Below are 26,690 nucleotides of genomic sequence, written 5' to 3'. Positions count from 1 at the left end.
TTCAGGGGGTTTCCATTGTTTTGGTATTCTAAGGGCAATTTAAATGAGACATGGTGCATGAAAATTATTCCAGTAAAATCTGCTGTTCAAACACCCAGTGTCGCTCCTTCCCTTCCATGCACTGCTGTGTGCCCAAAAATCAGTTTACACCCACATGTGGGGTATTTCTGTGCACGAGAGAAATTGCATAACAAAATGTGAGATGCATTTTCTCCTTTAACCCTTTGTGAATGTGTTAATTTTAGGTCTAAATGAATGCATTAGTGGAAAAAAAAAATTAAATGTCTAAACATGTCTAAACATGCCAAATGCTGTTTTGAATAATTTGAGCGGTGTAGTTTTGAAAATGGGGTGATTTATGGGGGTTTCTATTATACAGGCCTTTATAATTTCAGAAATGAAGGGGTCCCTAAAAAATTAGTTTGGGGAATTTTCTTGTAAATCTGGAAAATCGCTGTTACACTTATAAGCCTTGTAACATCCAAAATAAACTAAAAAACAAGAAAAGATGACGCCGATATAAAGCAGAGATATGGGAGATAATATTTATTCATGTATTTGGATGGTAAGACTATCTGCCTGAAAAGCAGAGAATTTCACATTTTGAAAATTGCAATTTTTTCCAAATTTCCATCAAATTTCCTAGTTTTTTTTTTTATATATAAATACAAAAATATTGATTAGTGTTTACCACGAACATGAAGTATAATGTGTTACGAAAAAACAATCTCAAAATCACTTGTGTAAGTTAAAGCGTCTCAAAGTTATTGCCATTTAAAGTGACACATGTCAGTTTTGAAAAAAGAGCCCTGGTCCTTAACGCACTTCTGGGCCTGGTCCTTAACCGGTTAAAGGGGTTGTCCCATCACAAGGATCCTATCTATACTGTTTGTTAATGTGGATGTAAGACTTTTCCTAAATACACTGCTTCAGCAAAACTGCTTTGTTTGTCCACTATCTTACTTTATTCAATTCATTGTTGACACAGCCCTTGACTTATCTGCTCAAAAGTCAAGTGATGTATCTGCCTGCTCTCAGGGGGGAGGGAGGAGGGGCTAAGTGCAGGGAGCGAGCCTGTGTATCTAGCTATTCCTGTGTCTACACCACGTGACCTAGCTTCCTGCTTTCAGATAGGGGAGAGGAGCTGCTTTCATTTCTTCTGTTCTCCCAGTTATCAGCTTAGCTAATTCAATTGTGTTCATTATGGCAGAGACAGGCAGTCTCTGTATGTAACACAGAATGGAGTTGCTGCTGCCTGTACTTCATAGTCCAATTTGGGGGCGGGGCTAAACAGCAGGTTGCATGTGAAACCCCCGCCCACCAAACGATGCAAGAGACCAGGAAGAAAGAAGATTTTACAGCAGTGAAGATTGGTGAGTATGCGACGTGGGAATACCCCTTTAAGCTCTGCTACATCTGGCCATTTGGATTATAGGGGTGTTCTTTTGTCAGTGTGTGAGCAGTTTCTATGTTACAAAGGGCTGAATGGATGTTGCTGAAATGTGCCAAAGTTCGATCAGAATGCTCCCTCGTCTTGGCTCTGCTACATCTCTGCATATGCATAGGATACCCAGCTGTATGTACAGTGTTTGCATATGAAGAGCCTACAGAGGTGTGCTACAGCGCTACGTAAGCTCTGCTACATCGGGAAATTGTGATTACAGGGGTTTTTGTTATGTGACTGTCTGAGCAGCTTCTGTGTTACAAAGGGCTGAACGGATGTTGCTGAAATGTGCCAAAGTTCTCCCCCATCAGAGGCACAACAACACATTCCCCGTCGTACTCACTGAAACTCTACACCCGATATACTCCTCTTGCCCACACACATCCTGCATGTTCTGTAATCTCCTGCTCTTCCATGAGACTCCATTTTCATCAGCTTTCACACTGTCCAGCTTCATCCTATATAGCTCCGCCCACAAAATAGCGTGTAGCTCAGCCCACTGCCTAGCATGATCCTATCCTAGAATGGCTCAAGGACCTGTGATGATGTCATCACAGGTCCTTTAGTGTTGTGTGAACCTACATTCCTTCACTGCAGTCGTGTAGTGATGTAATTTACTGGGATAAAAAGTAGCCTCTGTTTTAATCAGGGTATTTCATGCAAATCCGTTCAGCCGTTTTTGCGTGATTGAGGAACAAACATCCAAACATCCAAACCCACAAACTTTCACATTTATAATATTAGTAGGATAGGATAGGATAGGATAGTAGGATTAGTAGGATAGGATAGGATTTCATAGTTTGCTTGCCTTTTTTTTTTTGCAAATGTAATATGCTTTATGTACGGTATTTTTGATGGCATTTTATAAAATGCGTCTTCCCTGGCATTTTTAAGTCTGATAAAAAAGGCTATGGGAAACACACATTTTACAGTGCGCTATAAACTTCTAAGTAATAATTGGTTAAAAAAAGTCATCTTTTGCTTGTTTTGTAACATGCATTGTATGGAATTTTAGACCAGTAATATCTGGAAAAAAAAACTAAAAACAGCCTAACAGCTAGATCTGCAGTCTAACCTTGAAGATGAGGTCCTCAAGGGCCAAAAGGAACCTCTACTATAAAGCTGATATAGACAAATTCCTCCATCAGGCCGTGCACTAGTGATGCGTGTTCTCTTATAAATTAAACTTGCAGATTGTCCTTGCTAAGTAAATAAGGAAAACTTTCCAGCAGTATGTATGACAAACCTTTATTCACTAGCTGTGTGAAATGAATATTTCTTGCCAAGCTAGGACAAAAGAAGAGCGTGTGTCCAAACTGTTGTTTCACAACCTGCACTAGTCTGGCACTCGTTGGCATTTGGCATCTTTTTCCTTATTGACTCTGAGAACAAAACAGGCAATCAGCGAGTAGTTAAAGTGTACAGCGCTCTTCCTTCTAGTTTGCATATTCTTAGGATGTTCCTTGTACATTCTTACTAAATGCCTTAGATGCTATCCAATATTGGAGAGGCCAAGAATATTACGTACTGCTTCCATGGTGTGGCCACATAGGAGCAATGAAATATGCTACTGAGATTACACAATACTGCCAGTGACATCCACTTTTTATTGAAAGTATTATGAATAAGATACAACTTATAAAAAGTTACATCTGAGTTGTAACTGCTGAACATAAAATGTATTTGGTTAAAAAGTACTTATTTCATCCACATGAAGGAGGCTATGCTGGGGGTGTCCACCGGATATGGGCACATAAAATGGTGGGCCTGCCTAAAAATTCTGCAATTCTGGCCTCCAAATACTTTCTTTAGTAACAAAAATGTTAAATATTAATGGGTCCATACTGTTCTACTCATTCTTCCAAATGAAATAGAGGAAAGTGACACATCTACTCATCTCTCTTCCTCTAGCTGATGCCAAAGTTTTGATCTCACTACTCTGGAGAATCTCAACATGACTCTTCACATTGCCTAACTAAAGGGAAACAAGGTTTCCTGAAACCTCTATTACTTCTAACAAAGTTAGGTTCCTTGTCACATGCTTTGAAACTCTGGCACATCGCCCCACCATATTTTTTAGCCAACACTGTCACTGGACTGTAACAAAAACAACAAAAGTAAAATAAATGGGTTAAAACTTGGAGGAGTTGGTTCCATGTGCCCTATTTTATATAGAGATTCAACCCTCTAGGATCCACTAATAGTTTTCATTATGTGCTATTTTTTTTGTATTTGGCCAACGCTTATTCACATCAATAGTCTACTAATGATGTGCAAGGTCAATTGGGTTTTGGGGTTGCAGTCCACTGTTATTTATAGAGGAACGGCCTTGAGATATGACCAAAATCAATTGGCCTTCAGCGATGCTCTTTATATCTCTGCCCCCCCCCCCTCCAAAACAAAAACAAAAAACAAAAACAAAACAAAACAAAAAACTGTGTGCTTGAAATGATATGCTAGGAATTATAGCATACAGTCTTGTGCTGCTCATTTTATTGACTGGGAAACATCTCAAGAACACGCAGATTAGATTGTATCTCTGCTGCGGATGCCAACTTGGAATCAAACAGAGAAGATATTGTTGATTCCACTGAAGATTGTGATAAACTCTGTTTTGACTGTTTTAAATTAAAGGGGATGTCCAGCCACCATCATATTTTTAGAAACTGCTTAGGATGCTATAAAAGTAATAAAATAAGTAATATTCACCTTATTGTTACTCCAAGAACTTTTATTCCAGTGCTCCAGCAATGACATTTTGATACAATTTGTGACCATTTCAGCCAGTCACTGGTTGTGTCATCACAACTGAAGCCACCACTGCAGCCAGTCACTAAATGTGCCATCACAACTGAGATCACGGCTGTAACCAGTCACTAGTTGTGTCACCACAACTGAGGTCACCACTGCAGCCAGTCAATAGTTGTGTCATCACAACTGAGGTCACTGCTGCAGTCAGTCACTAGTTGTGTCATCACAACTGAGGTCACTGCTGCAGTCAGTCACTAGTTGTGTCATCGCAACTGAGGTCACCACTGCAGCCAGTCAATAGTTGTGTCATCACAACTGAGGTCACTGCTGCAGCCAGTCACTAGTTGTGTCATCACAACTGAGGTTACCACCACTGCAGCCAGTCACTAGTTGTGTCATCGCAACTGAGGTCACTGCTGCAACCAATCACTAGTTGTGTCATCACAACTGAGGTTACCACCACTGCAGCCAATCACTGTTTGTGTCACCACAACTGAGGTCACCACTGCAGCCCGTCAATAGTTGTGTCATCACAACTGAGATCACCGCTGTAACCAGTCACTAGTTGTGTCATCACAACTGAGGTCACTGCTGCAGCCAGTCACTAGTTGTGTCATCGCAACTGAGGTCACTGCTGCAGCCAGTCACTATTTGTGTCAGCTCAACTGAGGTCACCACTGCAGCCCATCAATAGTTGTGTCATCACAACTGAGGTTACCACCACTGCAGCCAGTCACTAGTTTTGTCATCACAACTCAGGTCATCACCAATACAGCCAGTCGCTAGTTGTGTCATCACAACTGAGGTCACCGTTGCAGCAATCACATGTTCTTGTCAAGAGAGTAAACATGGACCGACAAGCAACCTGGCAAGCATCAGAACAGGAGTGTCATAGTGCCAGGGATTTGGTAAAGTGTATATTACTTCTTTTATTATATAGTGTTAGTGTGTTAATGTTTTTAGGCACCAGCAGGAGTATACAGTATATTAACACAATGTGCGTTGAATTAAATAAACCTTACTCTACATGTGAATTAATGTATTGGAAACTTAATAGATCATAACGCCCATGTGAATAAGCCTGAGGATCTATATTTATATTACTTCATATGTAAAATGGCTGATGGACTGGGAAGTGATAAAATATAGGATTTATATGTTAGTGAAGACGAAAAATAAGATATTTATGTATTGCACTAATCAGCATGGGATGAAGCAGGGGGTGAACTAAAGAAATGGTAAGTTCTGTTACCCTGACAAGACTACTTGCTGGTAACGTCCATACAACAATACCTACGATTCAGCATGTCTGTTTACTGTCAACATGCATCACTAGTGTTAAAGGTTCCCATTATAACACTTAGTTGTATTGAAATCAACAGTATCTGTTACCAGGGCCACGTCAGCACCTGGGGAACCCAGGAAGATGCCAGGGCCCCCTACGCTCATGGGGGCCCACTGTTCAGCTGAAAACTGAAAATATCAGTTTTATTAATAAAACAGCTATATAATCAATCTCTTCCCTTGCTATAACTTGCTATTGACTGTCTGGAATTACCTATCTGGTACGTTTCCCTCTCTGATCACTCTCTGTTATCTTCTCCAAGTGATATACAATACTTCTGGAACTGACCTATACAGCCCCTGCACAGCTGGTATGTGAGTGGCCACACATAAGTAATAGATGAGCAGTGAAAGTTTTATACATGTTCATTTGCAGTTTTTTGCCCTGGGACCAGTTTTTTGTACCTCAGCCTTGTTCCCCATCTGCATCTAATATTAGTCCAATGTAAAAACATTAAAAGATAACCTCAACAGACCCCAGTATAAGCCAATGGTATCTGTGGGTAAAGTTGTGTCTGCCATGAGAGAAAGCTGACATTATGTCTTGGTTTGCTTTTTTAACAGAAGCCACCGGATAGTTGTGAATGGATCCACACAGTGTGTTTTTTACATTTTGTTAAAGGGGCTCTATCATTGGCAAATGTCACTCTTAGATAAGCACATCCTTGCATAGGCTTTAGAAATGCTATTCCACACCTACCTTTGGTATGTAAATTGCCTCCGTAGAGTTTGAATAAGTCCGTTTATATTCATATGCTAATGAGCTTAGACTGTGCACCGGAAGTATTTCTGTGCACTGTCTGCTCTATGTGTATGCACTTCAGAGGCTGCTGTGCTGATGACTCATCTCTGCTGTGCATACACGTAGAGCAGACAGTGCACACTGATACTTCTGGTGCACGATCTAAGCTTATTAGCATATGAATATAAACTGACTTATTCAATATCTACTGAGGCAATTTACATACTAAAGGTAGGTGTGAAATAGCCTTTCTAAAGCCTATGCAAGGATGTGATTATCTAAGAGTGACATTTCCCAATGCCCCTTTAAAAACTTTTTTCTGTCTTGTTTATTATTTTAAATCGAAGATAAAGTCCAAGCAGGACAAACAGATATTTTCTGTATAAATCCCAGCACTCCCCGGATTTAATGGATTGTACTATTACTGATAGGGGGCCCATAGACACTCCATCACCCAAGGCATAGAGCTGGCCCTGTCTGCCACGTTTTTGGTACAATCAGACAAAACCTAGAGAGAATACCATTTGCTGCATTTTGCCATCCAGTCTTTATTTTCCCCACCATCTGCCAGTGTCAAAGTGCCTTTCTGCCTTCATGTTTAGCCTGTCCAAACATGATGAAACATCTTAAGAAGATTCTGACACCACCAATTTGCTATGGTAGCTAAACACTGCATTACATAATATAATCCATCAAAAACATAGGTTTAAAGGACATACAGTATAGGAATGTGAAAATAAGAAGGAGCTGGTCAACTCAGGAAATGTCTCTTCTTGACCCTTGTGTTAGAATGGCAATATTCACATGGATACCGTTTCACTATGATCAGCCGAGGTTTTACGTGGCGTCCAAATCCTCTAATGGAATTTTCAGTAATGAAGTATAATGACAGGATACAGTTTAGGCTCATCTTCTCTTCTGCTAAAAAGTTTCATTAAGAGAATAGTTACTACATATTAATGAAATTGTGTAGTCGACCATATAAATGTCCCTGCCTTTGTTAACACGGCTCTGTTTCAGGTGTCCTCGAGAAATATCTGCAGGTCTTACAATGGTCTTGCTTCAATGAGACTAAAGCAACTTAGACCCGAATGACGGAGAGCCCATCCACTAAAATAGCATAGACTATAATACAGTCCAAGGGAGTGTCCATTGGGTTGCTGCTGTTTTTATACTCCGTTCAGGACTTTTTTCTCAGCCGATTTTTGGCAGAATTTAGAACAGAGTCTACTATGGAGACTCCGATGCATGTGAACCTAAACTTGCAGGTTTTTACATAGGGTCAATGTCAAGCCCCAGCTTTAGGATGAACATTTTACTTAGCATGTAGATAAGATTTCCTACTGTTGTACAATGCAGTGAAATAGTCACATCACATCCATGTGGACAAACAGCGTACTCTAAAACTATGTTGACCATGTTAGGAGATTGAACCTGATGGGGGGAATTTATTATTTGTATATTTTTGCTCCGTTTTAACTTCTTTTCTCTGAGGTGTATTGCCAATAATTCACTAATCAGGTGCAAGCACGTAATAAATCTTGTACAAATTCACTGCTGTCAGATATTTTGGATTTTTATGTTGCCCATGTACTGGCGTGCAGTTGTGTAATTCATACCCACATGTGACCCATATGGTATATCAGGAGGACTCATAGCTTCTTAGAAAAAACTGGAAATTTAATAAGGTCTTCATGAAAACTAGATATAGGAATAATCTACAAAATAATCGATGTGACAATCAATGATAAGGCTTACATAATTGATGTTCTGTTCAGAAATCAGGGACTCCAGCCAACCTTCTCTGTATGCATCAGTGCCTTGTCCTCTGTGTAAGCATATCATGTTCAGAAACGTGAACACACAAAATAAAAGTGATCCCTCAACAGCAATAGCAACCTACATGTGTGATCATTTATATCAATAATGTCTTAAAAACTTTAGGATATTTTTGTCACTATATATGGATAACTCCAATACGGCTTCTAGCCACGACAAACTCTTGCGTTTCAAGGTAGAAGTAGATGTCAGCATTTGTATCTATGGGTCTCATTCACTTGGATATTGTAACTCATGATGTTAAACAGTCTACCACCTTGTACTAACCATAGATAATTGGCCCACCAAGTTGTAAAGCAAAATACATAGAGAGAGAATATTCCTTTGTTATACTTGTAGACTCTTGAGATTTGTGACAAGATACAAGTGAAGGGATCATAAATATGCCTTTGGTGCACTCAGCTCCTGGAGCATTGCTTCGGCTAGTCTCACCGCTCCAACCTCATGACAGCACTGCCCCTTGCAATGGGATTTCATCCTCCCACTGCATATTGTATCCTGGCCTATGAAGCAGAGAAGTGAGTATACATTGCTTCTCTTCTTCTATGTGCTGGCATGAGATGTGAAGGGTAACACCAACCGGAGTGATGCCCCGGTCGCTGTGGTGCGCGCTGAATGCACCAAAGGCCTACTTACCATAATTCTTCAAAAATATGACGCCTCAAATCTCAAGAGCCTACAAGCTTAACAAAAGCATATTCTTTTTTCAGTGTATTTTGCTCTATTCTAAATGCTTAGGATAAGGGGTAAACTCCCTGTAAAAAAAACTTGCATCATAAAATGTTACAAAACGTAAGTCATGTTCACTTTCTCTGAGAAAAAAGCAAAGTGAGGAGCCTTGTGTAAAAGCCATCAGAAAAAGACAAAAAATAGATGACAAATCTGACTACAATGGGCAGAATTAGAAGAAAATAGGAACAAACACATGATAAATCTGGCATACAACAAAATGTAAAACAAGGGTAGAATTAGAAGAAAATAGGCATCTTCAATGTTATTTCAGATCATTCCATGCCCCATCACAAAGGAGAAGGTACACAGGAACAAGTACAAGGAGGTGCACATAAGCCTTGTATGACATAAGACAAGGCAGGAAATTTAAGAACATGAAAAGCTTGTGTTTGTTTTTGCTGTCTATTTTTAATTAACCACTTTCTGGCTGCTGTATTGTGTCTCATGTCCAGTCAACACAAGTTACGTAAGTTGCAGTCACATGGAATAACCATGTTTGAAGCAGGTGTAGACACAACATATCCAAAGCTGTTACAGTAAGTGTACCCATGTGATAGAAAACATTTCAGCAGGCCACCTATCACCCGACTGTTCTATACAAAGCTTAATTTGAGCAAAGTGCACCAAAAATGGAAACAAACACCAGCTGCCTGTGTCTTCATTTGGGATACTATGGCAACCTATGGTATCATTAGGAAATGACAGTACAAGTGCAAAACAAACCAGGATCACTTGAAAGTGCTGGTGCAGAGATCAAGACCCACATATTGAGATGATGCATAGCGTCTATCTGGTGTGAAACTATTTAGCACCTTTCTGGTCTACACTAGCTGTTTGGTCAGGTGTGCGTCAACAACAACTCTTTTTGTGGTTTGTCGTGCATCTTAATCTCAGCAGCAATGCTCTTCAAGGTTCCTGGTTTGTTTTTGCACTTCCACAAATCACTTTCTTCTAATTTGGCAGCACCTTTGGAGCAGCAGAAAAGATTATATGTATTATTATTATGAAAAATGTTATTTATACCATTAAAATCAGTAAAGTAAAAGGAATTAAAGAACTGTCGGACTGGTACACATCTGCGTTTACACTGTGCTTTTCAGAGTAAGAACTGTAGTTTTCTTAATTAAACTAATGGTAGTGCATTTCACTATGCATTTCAGCTGTAAACTAATAGACATTAAAGCGAAAACCTTTGGATTACAGGCATAGTAAAATGTGATGTGCTACTTAGCTGAGATACGTAGTAAGATGTGCTACTAAACTGAGATACATAGTATAATGTGCTACTTAGCTGAGATACATAGTATAATGTGCTACGTAGCTGAGATACATAGTATAATGTGCCACTTAGCTGAGATACATAGTATAATGTGCTACGTAGCTGAGATACATAGTATAATGTGCTATGTAGCTGAGATACATAGTATAATGTGCTACTTAGCTGAGATACATAGTATAATGTGCTACGTACCTGAGATACATAGTATAATGTGCCACTTAGCTGAGATACATAGTATAATGTGCTACGTAGCTGAGATACATATTATAATGTGCTACTTAGCTGAGATACATAGTATAATGTGCTATGTAGCTGAGATACATGGTATAATGTGCTACTTAGCTGAGATACATGGTATAATGTGCTACTTAGCTGAAATACATAGTATAATGCGCTACTTAGCTGAGATACATAGTATAATGTGCTACGTACCTGAGATACATAGTATAATGTGCCACTTAGCTGAGATACATAGTATAACGTGCTACGTAGCTGAGATACATAGTATAATGTGCTACTTAGCTGAGATACATAGTATAATGTGCTATGTAGCTGAGATACATGGTATAATGTGCTACTTAGCTGAGATACATGGTATAATGTGCTACTTAGCTGAAATACATAGTATAATGTGCTACATAGCTGAGATACATAGTATAATGTGCTACTTAGCTGAGATACATAGTATAATGTGCTATGTAGCTGAGATACATAGTATAATGCGCTACTTAGCTGAGATACATAGTATAATGTGCTACTTAGCTGAGATACATGGTATAATGTGCTATGTAGCTGAGATACATAGTATAATGTGCTACGTAGCTGAGATACATAGTATAATGTGCTACTTAGCTGAGATACATAGTATAATGTGCTATGTAGCTGAGATACATAGTATAATGTGCTACGTACCTGAGATACATAGTATAATGTGCCACTTAGCTGAGATACATAGTATAATGTGCTACGTAGCTGAGATACATGTATAATGTGCTACTTAGCTGAGATACATAGTATAATGTGCTACTTAGCTGAGATACATGGTATAATGTGCTATGTAGCTGAGATACATAGTATAATGTGCTACGTAGCTGAGATACATAGTATAATGTGCTACTTAGCTGAGATACATAGTATAATGTGCTATGTAGCTGAGATACATAGTATAATGTGCTACGTACCTGAGATACATAGTATAATGTGCCACTTAGCTGAGATACATAGTATAATGTGCTACGTACCTGAGATACATAGTATAATGTGCCACTTAGCTGAGATACATAGTATAATGTGCTACGTAGCTGAGATACATAGTATAATGTGCTACTTAGCTGAGATACATAGTATAATGTGCTATGTAGCTGAGATACATGGTATAATGTGCTACTTAGCTGAGATACATGGTATAATGTGCTACTTAGCTGAAATACATAGTATAATGCGCTACTTAGCTGAGATACATAGTATAATGTGCTACTTAGCTGAGATACATGGTATAATGTGCTATGTAGCTGAGATACATAGTATAATGTGCTACTTAGCTGAGATACATAGTATAATGTGCTACTTAGCTGAGATACATAGTATAATGTGCTACGTAGCTGAGGTACATAGTATAATGTGCCACTTAGCTGAGATACATAGTATAATGTGCTACGTAGCTGAGATACATAGTATAATGTGCTACTTAGCTGAGATACATGGTATAATGTGCTACTTAGCTGAGATACATGGTATAATGTGCTACTTAGCTGAGATACATAGTATAATGTGCTACTTAGCTGAGAAACATAGTATAATGTGCTACTTAGCTGAGATACATAGTATAATGTGCTACTTAGCTGAGATACATAGTATAATGTGCTATGTAGCTGAGATACATAGTATAATGTGCTACATAGCTGAGATACATAGTATAATGTGCTACTTAGCTGAGATACATAGTATAATGTGCTACGTAGCTGAGATACATAGTATAATGTGCTACTTAGCTGAGATACATAGTATAATGTGCTATGTAGCTGAGATACATAGTATAATGTGCTATGTAGCTGAGATACATAGTATAATGTGCTACTTAGCTGAGATACATAGTATAATGTGCTACTTATTACTTCAATGAAAAAAAGCATGCAGCTATTAATTAAGAATCACAGTGTAAACTCAGCCTTAAATCGGACAGTTTTTGGGAACAAACATTATTATTAATGTTCCTGATCATTGATCTGATAACCAAGCTATGTAATAGGACCCTAAGTGTTAAAGGGGTTATCATAGATGATTTAGTCAGGGGGAGCTATGATCAGCAATTGACCAGCTATGACAAGATGTCACACATATATACAGTATGAATAATCATCCAGATGTTACAGGGCTCAAATCCAACAGAATGGGAGCAACTCTTATAGACAGGGGCTAATAGAGGGATTTCTGCATTGCCCATACAGTGGGATATGTGATTGAACCATATGTATTCTGCATCTATTACTATACTTATGCAGATCTGGAGTTACAAGACTCTTGACAGGACAAAATACTGTATCACATGTAAATACACACATGCTAAAATGTTAATAACAAATTTCAATTTTGAGACTGGAAATCTGACCATAGAAAACCATTGCAAAAGAAACGATGTAGAAAGTTAATAAATGTATCCCCTGATACTGTACACACTGTTCATTCTGTGAGAAGCCGTAAAGTGCAGATTATTAAAGTCCCCTCAGGATATCATTCTTAATAGGATGGGAAATTTCAGCCCTCAGGATAGACAAAGGATGTTTACTGTGTGAATAAACTAAAGATATTCTTCTTGAATATAACCAATAGAATGTACGTACAAATATCTGGTTATAGCACTGAGTTATATAACTGTGTAATGGGGTATAGGTATACCTCATATCCGGGGTACAAATAAATACTAACATAAATTGGAAGAAATGTATCTATGGTATCATACAGTGATACAATAAGAGCAATCTATTCATATTCACTATATATTGCATACAGTTTGAAATTTGCTTTCAATCTGGAAGGACACCATAGGGCATACTTAATCTGCAAGCACCATGTTAAAGGCCAGAAGGAACAGAGTCAATTGATAAGGATAACAGGAATGAGCAATGAGTGCAGATGTGAACCCAGCCTTAGTCATTGGTAACATCTACAGTACAATGCCTCTTGGGCAAAAAGTAACCACGATCGAATAAAAGATATTTCTATACTATATGCATATTATTGGTAGAATTATCACAGACAGTTAAAAGCAATTAAAACATCTATAAATATGATGGAGGAGAGAGGCTTATATCACAAATACACCTATCAATAAATTATATAATCAATAGTCCAAGTGAATATACAAAACAATGTAACATGCTGTATATTTACATGCTAAACTGCCACTTTATCCACTTATTAGGCTCTTTTCATTCTCTTATCTCTTTCTTATACTGAGAAGAACAGACATTGGCAGATGCAGTTGCAGCTAAAAGAAAGTTTACTACTTCATCCCAAGTGCTTTATTCATATCTCAAGTTTTACCACATGGTATGCTATAGCTGCACTGTCTCTTACTATCTTAGCCATTGTCTTCCTGCAGACCTCTCCTCCACCTCTACCACCAGTACACTCCATCCATATCAGTCCCTCTCTTCTTCCCTCTCCCATGTACAGCTCTCACACACTTTTCACACTCTGTAATCATCCTTTTATTTCTTTTAGCAGTGACACCAAACAGAAGCGCCCACATAAATCCCTGAACCACCTTCTGTCTCTGTCCATTCTGCTCCTCCTAGCTGCTGGGGACATCTCTCCTCACCCCGGCCCTCCTTCCTTCACTAACTCTTCTCCCTGCACACATAGAAGGCCTACAAACCTCATCAATATTTACTGTGTTCCTTCTCCTCATCTCTCCCCTGTCTCTTTTAACTGCTCTCTCTGGAACGCCCGCTCAGTGTGTAACAAACTAGAATATATCAATGACTTATTCCTTAGTAAATCCCTCGGCCTGCTCGCCCTTACTGAAACTTGGATCCAGCAGTCAGATACGGCCTCCCTTGCTGCTCTGTCTCATGGTGGCCTACAATTCTCACATACCTCTAGGCCTGACAACAGGCAGGGTGGTGGGGTAGGCTTACTCCTATCACCACAGTGCATTTTTCAGTCCATTCCCCCGGTCCCCTCACTCACATTCTCCTCATTTGAAGTCCATGCTATCAGACTTTTCCGCCCACTCTCCTTACGTGTAGCCATGATCTACCGTCCACCTGGCTCACCCTATCAATTTTTGGACCACTTTGCCTCTTGGCTTCCCCACTTCTTATCCAGTGAAATTCCTACCCTTATTATGGGTGACCTTAACATCCCTATTGACACCCCTCACTCCCCAGCTGCCTAACAGTTTCTCTCATTAACCACTTCTCTTGGTCTCTCACAATGTTCTTCTTCTGCTACACATGTAGATGGAAACACGATTGATCTTGTCTTCCATCGACTCCTCACAGTTTCTAAACTTACTAACTCTTCTCTGCCGCTCTCTGATCATAACCTTCTGTCTCTCACCATCAGTGCCCTCTCCCCTTCACAAGATGCCCCTACCCATCACACATATAGGAATTTGCGTGCTATTGACACCAAGCACCTTTCAGATACTCTACAGTCCTCTCTGTCCCCCATCTCCTCAATCTCCTGTCCAAATCTGCCCACCGGTCACTATAATGAAACCCTTAAAAATGCATTGGATGAGGTTGCTCCCCCCTCCACTCGTAAAGTCCCACATAGGAGGCAGCAGCCCTGGCACATGCCACAGACACGATTTCTTCAGCGCTGCTCTAGGTGTGCCGAACGTCTCTGGAGAAAATCACGCTCACCTGCAGACTTCCTCCACTTCAAGTTCATGCTTAAAACATATAGTTCTGCCCTTCATCTAGCCAACCAAGACTATTTCATCTCTTCTCTCTCCAGCAACCCTAAAAGGCTTTTTGAAACCTTTCACTCCTTACTCACACCCAAGGTGCAGACGCCATTCACAGACCTTAGTGCTGATGACCTGGCCACGTATTTCCATGCTAAAATTGATAAGATCCGTCAGGAAATAACTGCCCAAGCCCCAAGTGGCATTGATTCCCACACCTACCATAGTACTGATACCCTCATCAATTGCACCTCAGACTGTCCATTCTCATCTTTTGAAGCTGTTACAGAAGAGGAAGTCTCCCAGCTACTTTCTTCATCTCGCCCTACAACCTGCAGTAGTGACCCCTTCCCCTCACACCTTCTCCAATCTCTGTCGCCTGCTGTCACCACTCACCTTACTAAAATATTTAACCTCTCTCTCTCTTCTGGAATCTTCCCATCCTCCTTCAAGCATGCTGTTATAACTCCGCTATTGAAAAAACCCTCCCTGGACCCGTCCTGTGCTGCTAACTATCGACCTGTCTCTAACCTCCCCTTCATCTCTAAACTCTTGGAACGCCTGGTCTATTCTCGTTTAATCCGCTATCTCTCTGCTAACTCTCTGCTTGACCCCTTACAATCTGGTTTCCGCACTCTGCACTCTACTGAAACGGCTCTCAGAAAAGTCTCCAATGATCTCCTGGCGGCTAAATCCAATGGCGATTTCTCTCTTCTTATTCTTCTGGACCTCTCTGCAGCTTTTGACACTGTTGACCATCATCTCCTCCTCACTATGCTCCGCTCAGTCGGCCTCAATGACACTGCGCTCTCCTGGTTCTCCTCTTATCTCTCAGACCGCACTTTCAGCGTATCATTTGCGGGCTCTGTTTCCTCCCCTCTTTCCCTTGCTGTTGGGGTTCCTCAGGGCTCGGTCCTAGGCCCCCTGCTCTTTTCTCTCTACACAGCCCCCATTGGACAAACCATCGCCAGATTTGGCTTCAGGTACCATCTTTATGCTGATGACATCCAATTATACACATCTTCCCATGACATCACCCCTGCACTCATACAGAACACCAGTGACTGTCTCTCTGCTGTCTCTAATATCATGTTCTCGCTCTATCTGAAACTAAATCTCTCTAAGACTGAACTACTACTGTTTCCACCATCTAACAGATCTGTCCCTGATATATTCATTGCAGTCTCAGGCCTTACTATAACTCCTAGGCAGCAGGCCCGCTGCCTCGGGGTCATGTTTGACGCAGACCTTTCTTTCACCCCTCATATTGAATCACTCGCACGTTCATGTCACCTCCACCTCAAAAATATCTCCAGAATACGTCCTTTCCTTACCAGAGATACACTAAAGACACTTATTGTCTCTCTGATTCATTCTCGCCTTGACTACTGTAACTCCTTACTAATCGGTCTTCCCCTCACTAAACTCTCCCCTCTACAATCTATTCTGAATGCAGCGGCCAGGCTCATCTACCAGGCTAGACGCTACAGCGATGCCTCTGGTCTGTGCCAGTCGCTACATTGGCTGCCCATTCAATATAGAATAAAATATAAAGTTATCACCCTCATCCACAAGGCTCTCCATAATGCCGCACCTCCCTACATTTCCTCCCTCATCTCTGTCTACCACCCAACCCGTGTTCTCCGCTCACTCAATGACCTAACACTTACATCCTCTATTATCAGAACCTCCCACGCTCGTATACAAGACTTCTCCCGAGCTGCACCACTTCTCTGGAATGCTCTACCCCGGACAATCAGATTAACTCCCAATTTCTACAGTTTCAAACGCAAACTAAAGATGCATTTTTTCAGACAGGCCTATCACAATTCCTAATGCAAACCCTTCTTGATGCCTTTTCAACCTAACATATTTGTCCATGCTCTATCCACATGTTAAAGGACACTACTAGTGACGGCCCATAAAGCTTTGTTTGTGTAATGGCTGCAACCTCTATTACAAAATTGTCTGAACACTGTATAAGCAATGCCGCCCCTCCTACCTCTTGTGTCATCCCCTCTACCTCATAGATTGTAAGCTCTTGTGAGCAGGGCCCTCAGTCCCATTGTGTGAAATGACGTTCTTTGTTTTGTATCTGTCTGTATCTGAACCCTACAAATTGTACAGCGCTGCGGAATATGTTGGCGCTATATAAATAAAATTTATTATTATTATTATTATTATTATTATTATATCTCACAGTACAGTAATGTCCTATGTGCTGAATTCTGTGTGAATGAGAAAGAGTTGTCTATGGAGAATATCGTAGACATTAGTCTCTACCCTTTAGCTCAGGGAAAAATGAGAAATAGAGGCAGAGCCTGCCGAGGGGAAAACTGTTAAAATTCTAAATAAAAGTTATATAATACCCAGAAGTAGCATTATTCCTTATGTACACACAACTTATCCTGGAAAGCTATCTGAAAGTTGAAATACACTTTAACTATCGAATTTTTATTGAATAAATCAGAAAAATACCAGAAAAATTATACCAAAATTTAAAAAGGATCTGTCACTATGTGTAACATCTCCATTTTCTTACCTCACCTTGTGCTTGCTGCTGCATAGATCCAAGAATTGTCTTCTTTTTTTTCTATAGTCCCCTCTATTATTTAGACATGGCCCTATTAATATGCGTGTGCTGTATATAAGTACAGAATTAATCACCAACTGGGCAGCAACCTAGGTTCTTCTCTGATGGACAGAGCCTCCACCAGACTCGGTGCACAACAATGTTATTGTGCCATGGCCTCTAGCATAATCTCCACATTCTTCCAGTAAGTGTTATCTCATAAAATTACGTCACTGTGAATGGAATGGGTAGTGGTAGAGCTCTAATGGAGAAGAACCAAGTTTCTTGCCTAGTTGGTGAATAACTGTGTATTTGAATACAATGCATGCATATTTAATTGGGACCATATCTAAGAGTTGGGCTATCGAAAAAAGAAAAACATTCTACAATCTGTGGAATAGCAAGAACATGGCGAGGAAAGAAAATAGAGATGTTAGATATAGTGACAGATCCTTAAATCAATAAAACCCAGCCTGAATAATGTACAAGAAAATACTGCAATAAACCCACAATAGAAAATTCATGTGTACTGCACCAAAGCTACCAACATCCACCATAGTCCCTGACAAGCTTTATAGTCTCCTCTAGAAGAACTAAGGTGGGAAGCTAAAGAGTTAAATGAATAAATTATGTTATACTGAATCATCTCTCACAAACCTATATTTCAATCTGCTCAGCTTATCTTGCTCTATATCACACCGTCTGCAATGTAGATACCATGTTCAACAGTAAAAGTTTTAATAACTCCAACTTGCTCTCCAATTGACCCGGATCACAGGATCACCGGTACATGGTTATTGTTGACCCACTAAGTTATTAACATTTTGATAAATGCATAGACAACATAAGGAAGCATAGTCTCCTCCAGAACATTTTAGTACATTGCTCCATATACTTCATGTCAATTAGCTTTAGACCGCAGAAGCTCGGACATCTCATAGCAATCTTTGTCATTAAGCACAAGAAGCCCATGCCTAAGGGTACCCTTTAGGAAAGGGTGACAGGTCTCAGGTTCAGGGCTGTATTACAGCTCATGTCATGTGGTAGGAGATAGTGTATTAGTATCCATGATGTATTTATATGCATGTTATCTTACTGTGTAATAACAGAAGAACATGGAGGGTGACAGATCCTAAAACTGTTCTCGAAAACATTGCATACATCTCAAGTGCGCTGATGCTGGGGCTACCAAATTCGCTTACAAATGTTATAGGTTTGTTGTTTTTTTTTTAATTGAAAAAATCCAAAACTCACTAGTTCCCATAATCTTCTCTCTAGTTCACTAAATGTGACAGACTTCTGTATCATCATCGGTTACATCATCTGACATGAGCCCTGGGCATCACATACTGAAATCCAGTTACGGTAATTCAGACTCTGTTCTCATAAATCTATCTGTGGCAGGCACTTTAAAGGGAGTCGGTCATCAGAATGCAGCAGATCAACATGGCCCTGCAGATAGATAGGTTAGGGTCAACATAATTAAATGGTGTTTTTGGACTGGCTTAGATAATCAAAAATGCCACCCTCCCTGGGGTCCTGACATAGCGCCGCCTGAAGCGCTCGCTTCAGGTCGCGTCATGGGAGGTGCGGCGCTGTTTTTTCCCCTTGTGTATTGGTGCTGCCATTGCCAAGATATCATTGGTGCCTGCATTGCCAATATGTTTTGTCAATATGAAAATGAGCTCTTTGGAGCAATGAGAGTGATGCTGCTTACTTCTTTGGACCAAAGAATGGATTTCATTCAGGTGACCATAACTTATCTATCTGTGGGGCTGGGTTGATAAAATGAGTTCTTGTCACAGACCACCATTAAGGGGGCATCTAAGGTAAAGCAGTTAAGGGGCATCATTGGCAGATAACAAGTCATCTATAGATGTATCAGTAGCATACAGTATGTTTAGCATCAATCTAAGGGCATCTAAAGTACTCATGGAAATATGTTAATCATCGTAAGTATGAGGCACATCAATAGAAAAAACTAAATATAAAAAATAATATCCTTTTTCCAGTTACTTTTCTTATTCTTGTCATTCTTATTTCATTTAATCACAACCACCAATTGAGATTGATAGAACGGTGTAGTTAGGCCTTAGGGAATATGATCCTAGTGACAGTTTAATATATGTAATGTAATACAAATAACCTCTCCTGGATGATCCAACCATTGAATCCTTCAAGCCATAGGAATTTTTTGATTTTCTGTTTTTGACACCCCAACAGTTTTTGATTTTTTTTTGTTCCCAGAGCTATATGAGGGATTAATGTTTGCAGGTCAAATTGTACATCATAATGGTACCATTTAATATTCCATAAAATGTACTGGGAAGCTGGAAAAAAAAAATTCAGAATGGAATTGGAGAAAAACTGCACTTGTGCGATTTTCTTATGGGCTTTGCTTTTACAGTGTTCGCTAGGTAGCCAAGATAACATGTCACTTGTTTTCTATGGGTCAATACAATTTCAGGGATGCCAAATTTGTATAGTTGTTTTGTTTTATTTTAACCTCTTAAAAAATTCTAAAACTGCAACAAAAAAAAAACCAAAACATTTTTTGGAGTGTAACTGTTTTATATTCATGTGTATGGATAAGGCATCTTTTTTTGGGGGAATTTCTATTGCACAAGATCAAGATCTGCACCAATTACACAGGAATAAGACCTGTTCTATATTTTGCAGCCCAGGCTTTTGGCCCGCACATGTGACCATGTAATTCACGGTCATGTATACAGCCCATAGAAATGAATGGGTCAGTGTGCTATCCGTGAAATACATAGATAGCACACTGATCATGGCCACGGTTGTCTGCAAGTGGCTAAGGGCTAGTTCACACGGTGCAAAATGGTCAGGATTTTGATGTGGAATCCGCATCAAAATCCTGCTGCCTCCCATTAAAATCAATGGGAGCCAGTCATTTCATTTTTACGCGAGCAATGGGAACCGGTCACTTCATTTTTCCTCGAGCGGTTGGTTTCCGTTCGTGGAAAAAAAGAAGCGAGCTGCCCTTTCTTCAGTCGAATTCCGCAGCTGATTCATCTGTGGCGTCCACCTTGCGTCACCACCCTCTGGACTAGGCCCATTCATTTGGGCCTAATCCGGAGCGGAAAGCTGCGACGGAATGTGTTCATGCGGAACTCCGTGTGAACTAGCCCTAAGGCTAAGGCCCACTGTTGCGAAATGCAGTGTTTTTCATGGTTTCAGAAATGTAGCAGAAAAAAAAGCTGTGTTTTCAAGTACTAGCAAATTGAGTGAGATTCTGGTTACTCTCATCCATTCATCTGCGCTAAAAAATAGTTGGAAAAACTGTATTTTCAAAAAGGATTTATTTATTTTAAAACACAGCATGACAATTTTTGCTGTGGAATAATCATTGATGTGAACTGGGTCTAACCAGGCATTGACTGTGACCAGGCTGCAGCTCCTCTATATTTGTAACACTGCAGATAATAACAAATTTACTATTGTGGTTACAACTAGACACTGGCGTAAGCGTGGTGCATCTTGAAACATCTAGTTTGGGCTAAATAAATTTTGATACTCTAGACATGTAGGTCATTGTCAGGAAATGGGGATGTGGCTGGATCAAAGTATGATAACATATAAAGGTAGACTAAATGGTCTAAAGATTCATTGGTTTAGAAAAGAATTAATAATTGCCAATATATTAAAAATATTCTGCACCTCCCATAAAAAATAAAAACTTCACATGGATCCTCATGTAAAATACCTCTGTGAAGACTAGATTTACTGATAGTTAGTGTAAACTTAGGTCGGGGCCTCATGGGCTGGAAACACCGTGATTTGCCTGAGGCGGAAACGCCACGGGAAAAATAGCGGCGTTTTACAGTATCTGCAGAGCAGATGGGATTCATGCGAATCCCATGCCCACTTTGCTTTTCAAACCGCAGTGCGGACATGCAGCATTTTCCAAAACCGGCACAGTTTTCAAATCGCAGCATGTCAATTATATCTACGGCTTTCCCATAGATATAATGGTAACAGAAAGTCCGTGGAGGAAAACTCTGTGAACTTTCTATTCAAAGCGCTGCAGGAAGAACCGCGATGCATTCCCGCCGTGGTCCCGCAGCGCTTTAGCTTTGCACATCGTCCCGTGGGGCCTTAGCCTAAGACTGAAAATAACACCAGATTTATCCTATTGACTGATGCTAAGGGCTAGTTCACACGGGGACAAGGAGGCGGATTTTGACAGCGGATTTCGCCTCAAAATCCGCCTCCATAGAATGGTGGTCTATGGAGACTGCTAGCTTTCTTTTTTCTGCTAGCAGTTTTTTGCCGCTAGAAGAAAAAACAAGCGACAGGCGTTTTCCGCCTGAAAAAAGCAATAGAAGTGAATGGGAGGCAAAAACGCGTCGAAAAAAAAGTGATGCATTTTTTGCGTCCATTTACTTTAGGGGAGGGAAAAGCGCCTGGCATTTTTTGAAGCTCCAAACGCTCCTAAAAAGGCTACAAGGTCCAAAAACCGCCTCCTAATTAGGAAGCAGTTTTTTTCCGGACCAAAATAAGCCACACGTAATTTACGTGTGAACTAGCCCTAAGAGTCAGAACATTATCTGAATCATACAGAAAACATTCAAGTTCCAGATATGTCCCAATTCAGATGTCTTTGTTTATCTGTTAGGTTAGACAGCAGCAATAAACTCTTGAACCACACCTTATCTTTACCACACTTAGAAGTGTAATATTAGTACAAAAGAGCTCCAGGTAGAAGTATACAATATGGCTTCAGGGGCAGTGAGAAAATGACAGGAAGTGGCCACAAACAGGATCTCAAACCATGTCACCTCACCACAACGCTTGTGCAACCAATAGGTAGGGTGGGAGACAGAAACGTTGCTAAAGACAGAAGTTTTCTTACAGCTACCCTGGGTAAATACAGACAAAATGGGCTAAAACATTGGTAAACAAGTCAGATAAAGGATATTAAATGGAAATCTGGGAAATTTAACTTGCCTTGTCTGACCAAGGTTTTGGCACTATGCAAAGTTATCTTGTCTTGGTGTGATAATTAAGGTTATATTCACATGAACGTGAACCTCATCTTTGTGTCAGAGGGCTGCACTCATATCCATGCCTTTATATGAAACTATTCACAAATCCACAGTAACGGTCCATTAAAAAATAGAATATTACCTATTTTTGTCAGCTTTCATGTATCCCTCAGTATACTCAGATCTATGAGTGTTTGTGTATATAGCTATTATAGTGTGAATGATTCAGTTATAGAAGATATGGAACTACTAATACATCCGCTATCCACTAGGGAATTGTTCACTGAGAGCTCCATGTCCAAGTGGTGGTCAAGAGACACATTAAATTAAAAAAGGGTACATTGTAAACTTGGAGCAATAATTATCAATTTGCAAACATTGCAGATATTTTACTGTAATTAGATTTATGGTATTATATTATACATCCAAATTGGCACTGCTATACTGAGGGCTTCCATGGAGAGCCACACATATGGGGTTTGTGAGTGACTTGTGGCTGCCGAACTACTGGTTGGTGACCAATGCACAAGGGATAGTTGTCAGGTCGGTGGAACACTTGGTCTATGCTATACGTTGTTCAAACAGCTCAGTTTCGTTGCCTGAGTATTCTTTTCTTTACACAAAAAGAGAAGAAGAAAATAAAAAAGAATAGGTTTATGTTTTTAGGATCCAGTCTTGGTTTTGAACAATAACTATATTTTTATTTTTTCTTAAAACATCTGCTATCTATTATTTCTCCAACAGCTGCTTCTTTATATGTCAATAACCATCATAATACACAAAGAAAATATTAAGTGATTATGTAAGTCTCGCCACAGCACCAAACCAAACAAGATGGCAACTTAGGACTTGAGTTTGTCGAAACCTCAGCCCTTTTTCAGGTGGAGTTTACTGGACAAGCCTCATTTGCTGGGTTGTTTTTGAAAATCTGGGACAGTGGCTAAATCTCAAAGTCAGAACCCTCACAATTTGCCTTCCATCTCCATTGGTTGGGTTTTCAAAACCTCATCCCCAATGTAGCAAAAACTCTGTATGGAAATAAGAGCATGCAGATTTTCATATCCGCAGCATGTTCAATTGTGCTGAGGAAACGCTGCACATTTCCATCGCAAATCCATGGTCATATCTGTAAAAAATGTGGCTATTGTCGATTTGCTGTGGATTCACTGCAAAATCAACAACTGATTAAATCTGACATGAATGTACCTAGCATAAAGCTGAGATCACACACCACAGTCATAGAAAATTTGTGGTCAAACTTGAGCAATGTTGTGGAAAAATGATGTAGTATTGCCACAGCTCTATGCAATCGGCAGAAAAAAAGCATGTTGTTCACTGGGATCTGTTCATTTCACCGTCTAACACATTGTAGGTACTAACTTGGCCAACACTAGCATACAATGCAAGCTGCCCTATTCCTTCCCTACCTACCTAGTACTCTCATACTAACGTCAACGTGTTATAGTACAAGGTATGGAAGCAACTCTGTTTTTCTCGTATACAGCTGAAATTTACCTGGACTCTAGCAATGAACCAAAAGGTGAGTTCGTCCCAATTATTAGAAGAACATAGTATTTCTTTTTAACCTTTGTGTTGCCTGAAGAATTAAGAATCCCCTCAAATTGGCACAGCCGCTTGCAAGATATCGCACTTCCTTCTCAAGGACAACCAAGGGAGAACTCGCAGCTTTATTATAGAATCATTTTTAATAAGCCTTTTTAAAGCCGCTGAGAGAAAGGGAAAGTAATTTGGCAGTTGGAAAAAGCTCCGTGAGGGATCCCAAGGCTGCCCAGTTAAGACATTTATGAAGCAATACTTTTGGGACCTCCACTGCTATTTTCCTGGGCCTCAGGGGGGGATGGAAGTACGAAGCTTAGATTCAGAAAGTACTCTGGAGGGATCTGATTATTTCTGCTTGCTATTAGCCACACTCCATGTGAGCTGAAATTACACGGGCAGGGAATTATTACCCAGCCTGTCTAGCAATACCTAATCTAGAATACCAGTTATAGTCCAAGATGGCAAGAACAGGAAGGAAGAGCTTCCCATATAGAAATAATGTGATAGTAAATGAGAAAAGCCCCACAATTAGAAAGACACAGACCAATATGCATCTATGATATATTTATGATAATGCATAATTTCTGGATTATTACAAGGCCACAAAGGAAATAAGGGTAAAGGTCCAGCTCAGATATCCCATACATCTCACTGCACGGAGAAACGCCAGATCAGCGTCTTACACATTCCTGTACAAACAAATGGCACCAGCATGCCATGACTAAGAGTTTGTTGTAAACCTGAAACAAGTAAGCAAGTCTTGCTGGTGTCATGTCTGATCTAGATTTCATGTGATCGATTAAAATTGAAGTTCCTTTTAGGGAAGTCTGGAGCCTTTGTTCATTTACAAGACCATTCGCCTTGTATTGTCTATGTCGCTATTGGTAGACATAGACAATAAATAATAAACTTCAATTAGTGAAGTCAACTGGTATTACCATGATCAGGGGCAGATAAAGACTGCCCTGTGCACTGGGCTGCATGAAGATTGTGGAAAGTTTTTAGGGGTTTTTAATTGGGCTGATTATGGTCTGAATGAGTATTTATAGGAATTGTCATTCTCAATCAATTCCCAATGTTGGTTTGGGTTTACACATTGTGAATGCAATGTGCACCTGGGAAGCTGCCAAATCCAGGGATCAGATGAGTATAGGTAAAGGCAATTTTATTCTTATTGGCAACAGGAGGGGCATCACTGAGAAATAGCAGCAGGACCTATCACTATAGGAGTAGGCATGAACTGCTCACAATATGATGTTGTGTGAATTTACAGATGCGTGTAAGATCCTATTACCAACGTAGGATACTTCTAAGAGGCAAACACAAGTTGGGAAAAGATTTAGGTGATCATGTGCCACCAGGAGCCTCAGACAGCACCCCAAAATGTCATAATATGATGCACTTCTGTTCCATATTCCCTAATTCCAGTGCACTTTCCCTTCTGCCATACATTCATTTTTATTCTGTAGAGTGTAAAAAACTGAGCGTATACAAGGCCCCATTGATGCAGGTTTACTAGGTGCAAGCCAGGATATCGCCCCTCAGGAATAAAAGGTCTCTGGGTTACGTGAGCATATTTACATAGATTGTGGAGTACAATTAAAATCACATTTTATGGTAACTTTATAAGGCCAAAACTTCACCGCTCTCCCGCGGGGCTAGAGACATGATGATGATGATGATGACGATGAAATCAAATACCTAGCAGTAAGCAATGGTGCAATAGGAAAGTAGTGGTCTAAATCATTAAGTGTGAATAAGGAGATTCTACGGCCACTTTAGTATTCCCATTCTTCAGCTGGCTGGGAAGCAGTGGAGCCCCGATGTTGCATGGATCCTCCTCAACCTCTCCTCCATAATGTTCTAGCTACGTGATAAAGGTAATGTGGCACAGCTGCTGGAGACATCACTAAGCCCTGACCCTTATTAAAACTTCCATAAGAGGGGGGAGCCCTTACAAAGTTCCTGTGTATAGTAGACCCTGATAATCTTTGTATAATTCACAGTTTGGTTTTGTTTGTGTTCTCAATTGACAAGTCAGGTATTGTTAGTTAGCATTTTTGGTACACAGATCTTCTGACGGAAGGACAAGAACCTAAGGTGGTTGGGTTGTTTATCGTTTCCTGGTTAGGGATCGGTGTTAGGCGGATTCACACCTGCATGTCCAACTTTGTGTGCGGTTAAAAAAAACGGTTTCACCGCAGAGAGGCAGAAGACGCACACGGGCGGTCACTTTGCAAACCCATTCCAGTGAATGGGTTTGAAAACTGGCCACCAGGTTTAAGTTCCCTGTCCAGGGCAGAAGATGGAAACCCACCGGATTGGCTAAACCAGAGACTGGGCGCAGGTGTGAGCCCGCCCTTATGTTGTTTGTACTCCCTAGGTCTTTGGTTTTTTTTTTTGCGGGTCTTTATAAATAAAGAATTTATAAAAATAAAAAGAACCTAAGGTGGTCACATAGGAGGAAACTACAGCTTTTAAAGCACCAACCACTGCTATGATA

General features: G+C 40.1%; 1 protein-coding gene and 1 long non-coding RNA gene across 2 annotated transcripts in view; one reads left to right on the top strand and one right to left on the bottom strand.

The window, feature by feature from the left end:
* The window catches only part of LOC142203168 (nuclear receptor ROR-alpha), a 313,765-nt gene that overhangs the window by 83,347 nt on the left and 203,728 nt on the right, over positions 1–26,690 (bottom strand). The window lies entirely within an intron of this gene.
* Positions 4,143–5,039, top strand: LOC142204909 (uncharacterized). The gene is made up of 3 exons (XR_012716161.1): positions 4,143–4,214; positions 4,473–4,515; positions 5,001–5,039. It is a non-coding gene; the product is annotated as an uncharacterized LOC142204909 (long non-coding RNA).

The sequence above is a fragment of the Leptodactylus fuscus genome, chromosome 5, assembly GCF_031893055.1.
Source record: "Leptodactylus fuscus isolate aLepFus1 chromosome 5, aLepFus1.hap2, whole genome shotgun sequence".
NCBI classification, from domain to species: domain Eukaryota; kingdom Metazoa; phylum Chordata; class Amphibia; order Anura; family Leptodactylidae; genus Leptodactylus; species Leptodactylus fuscus.
The sequence above is the reverse complement of the archived record's forward strand: the minus strand, read 5'-3'. Positions and strand labels throughout refer to the sequence as shown.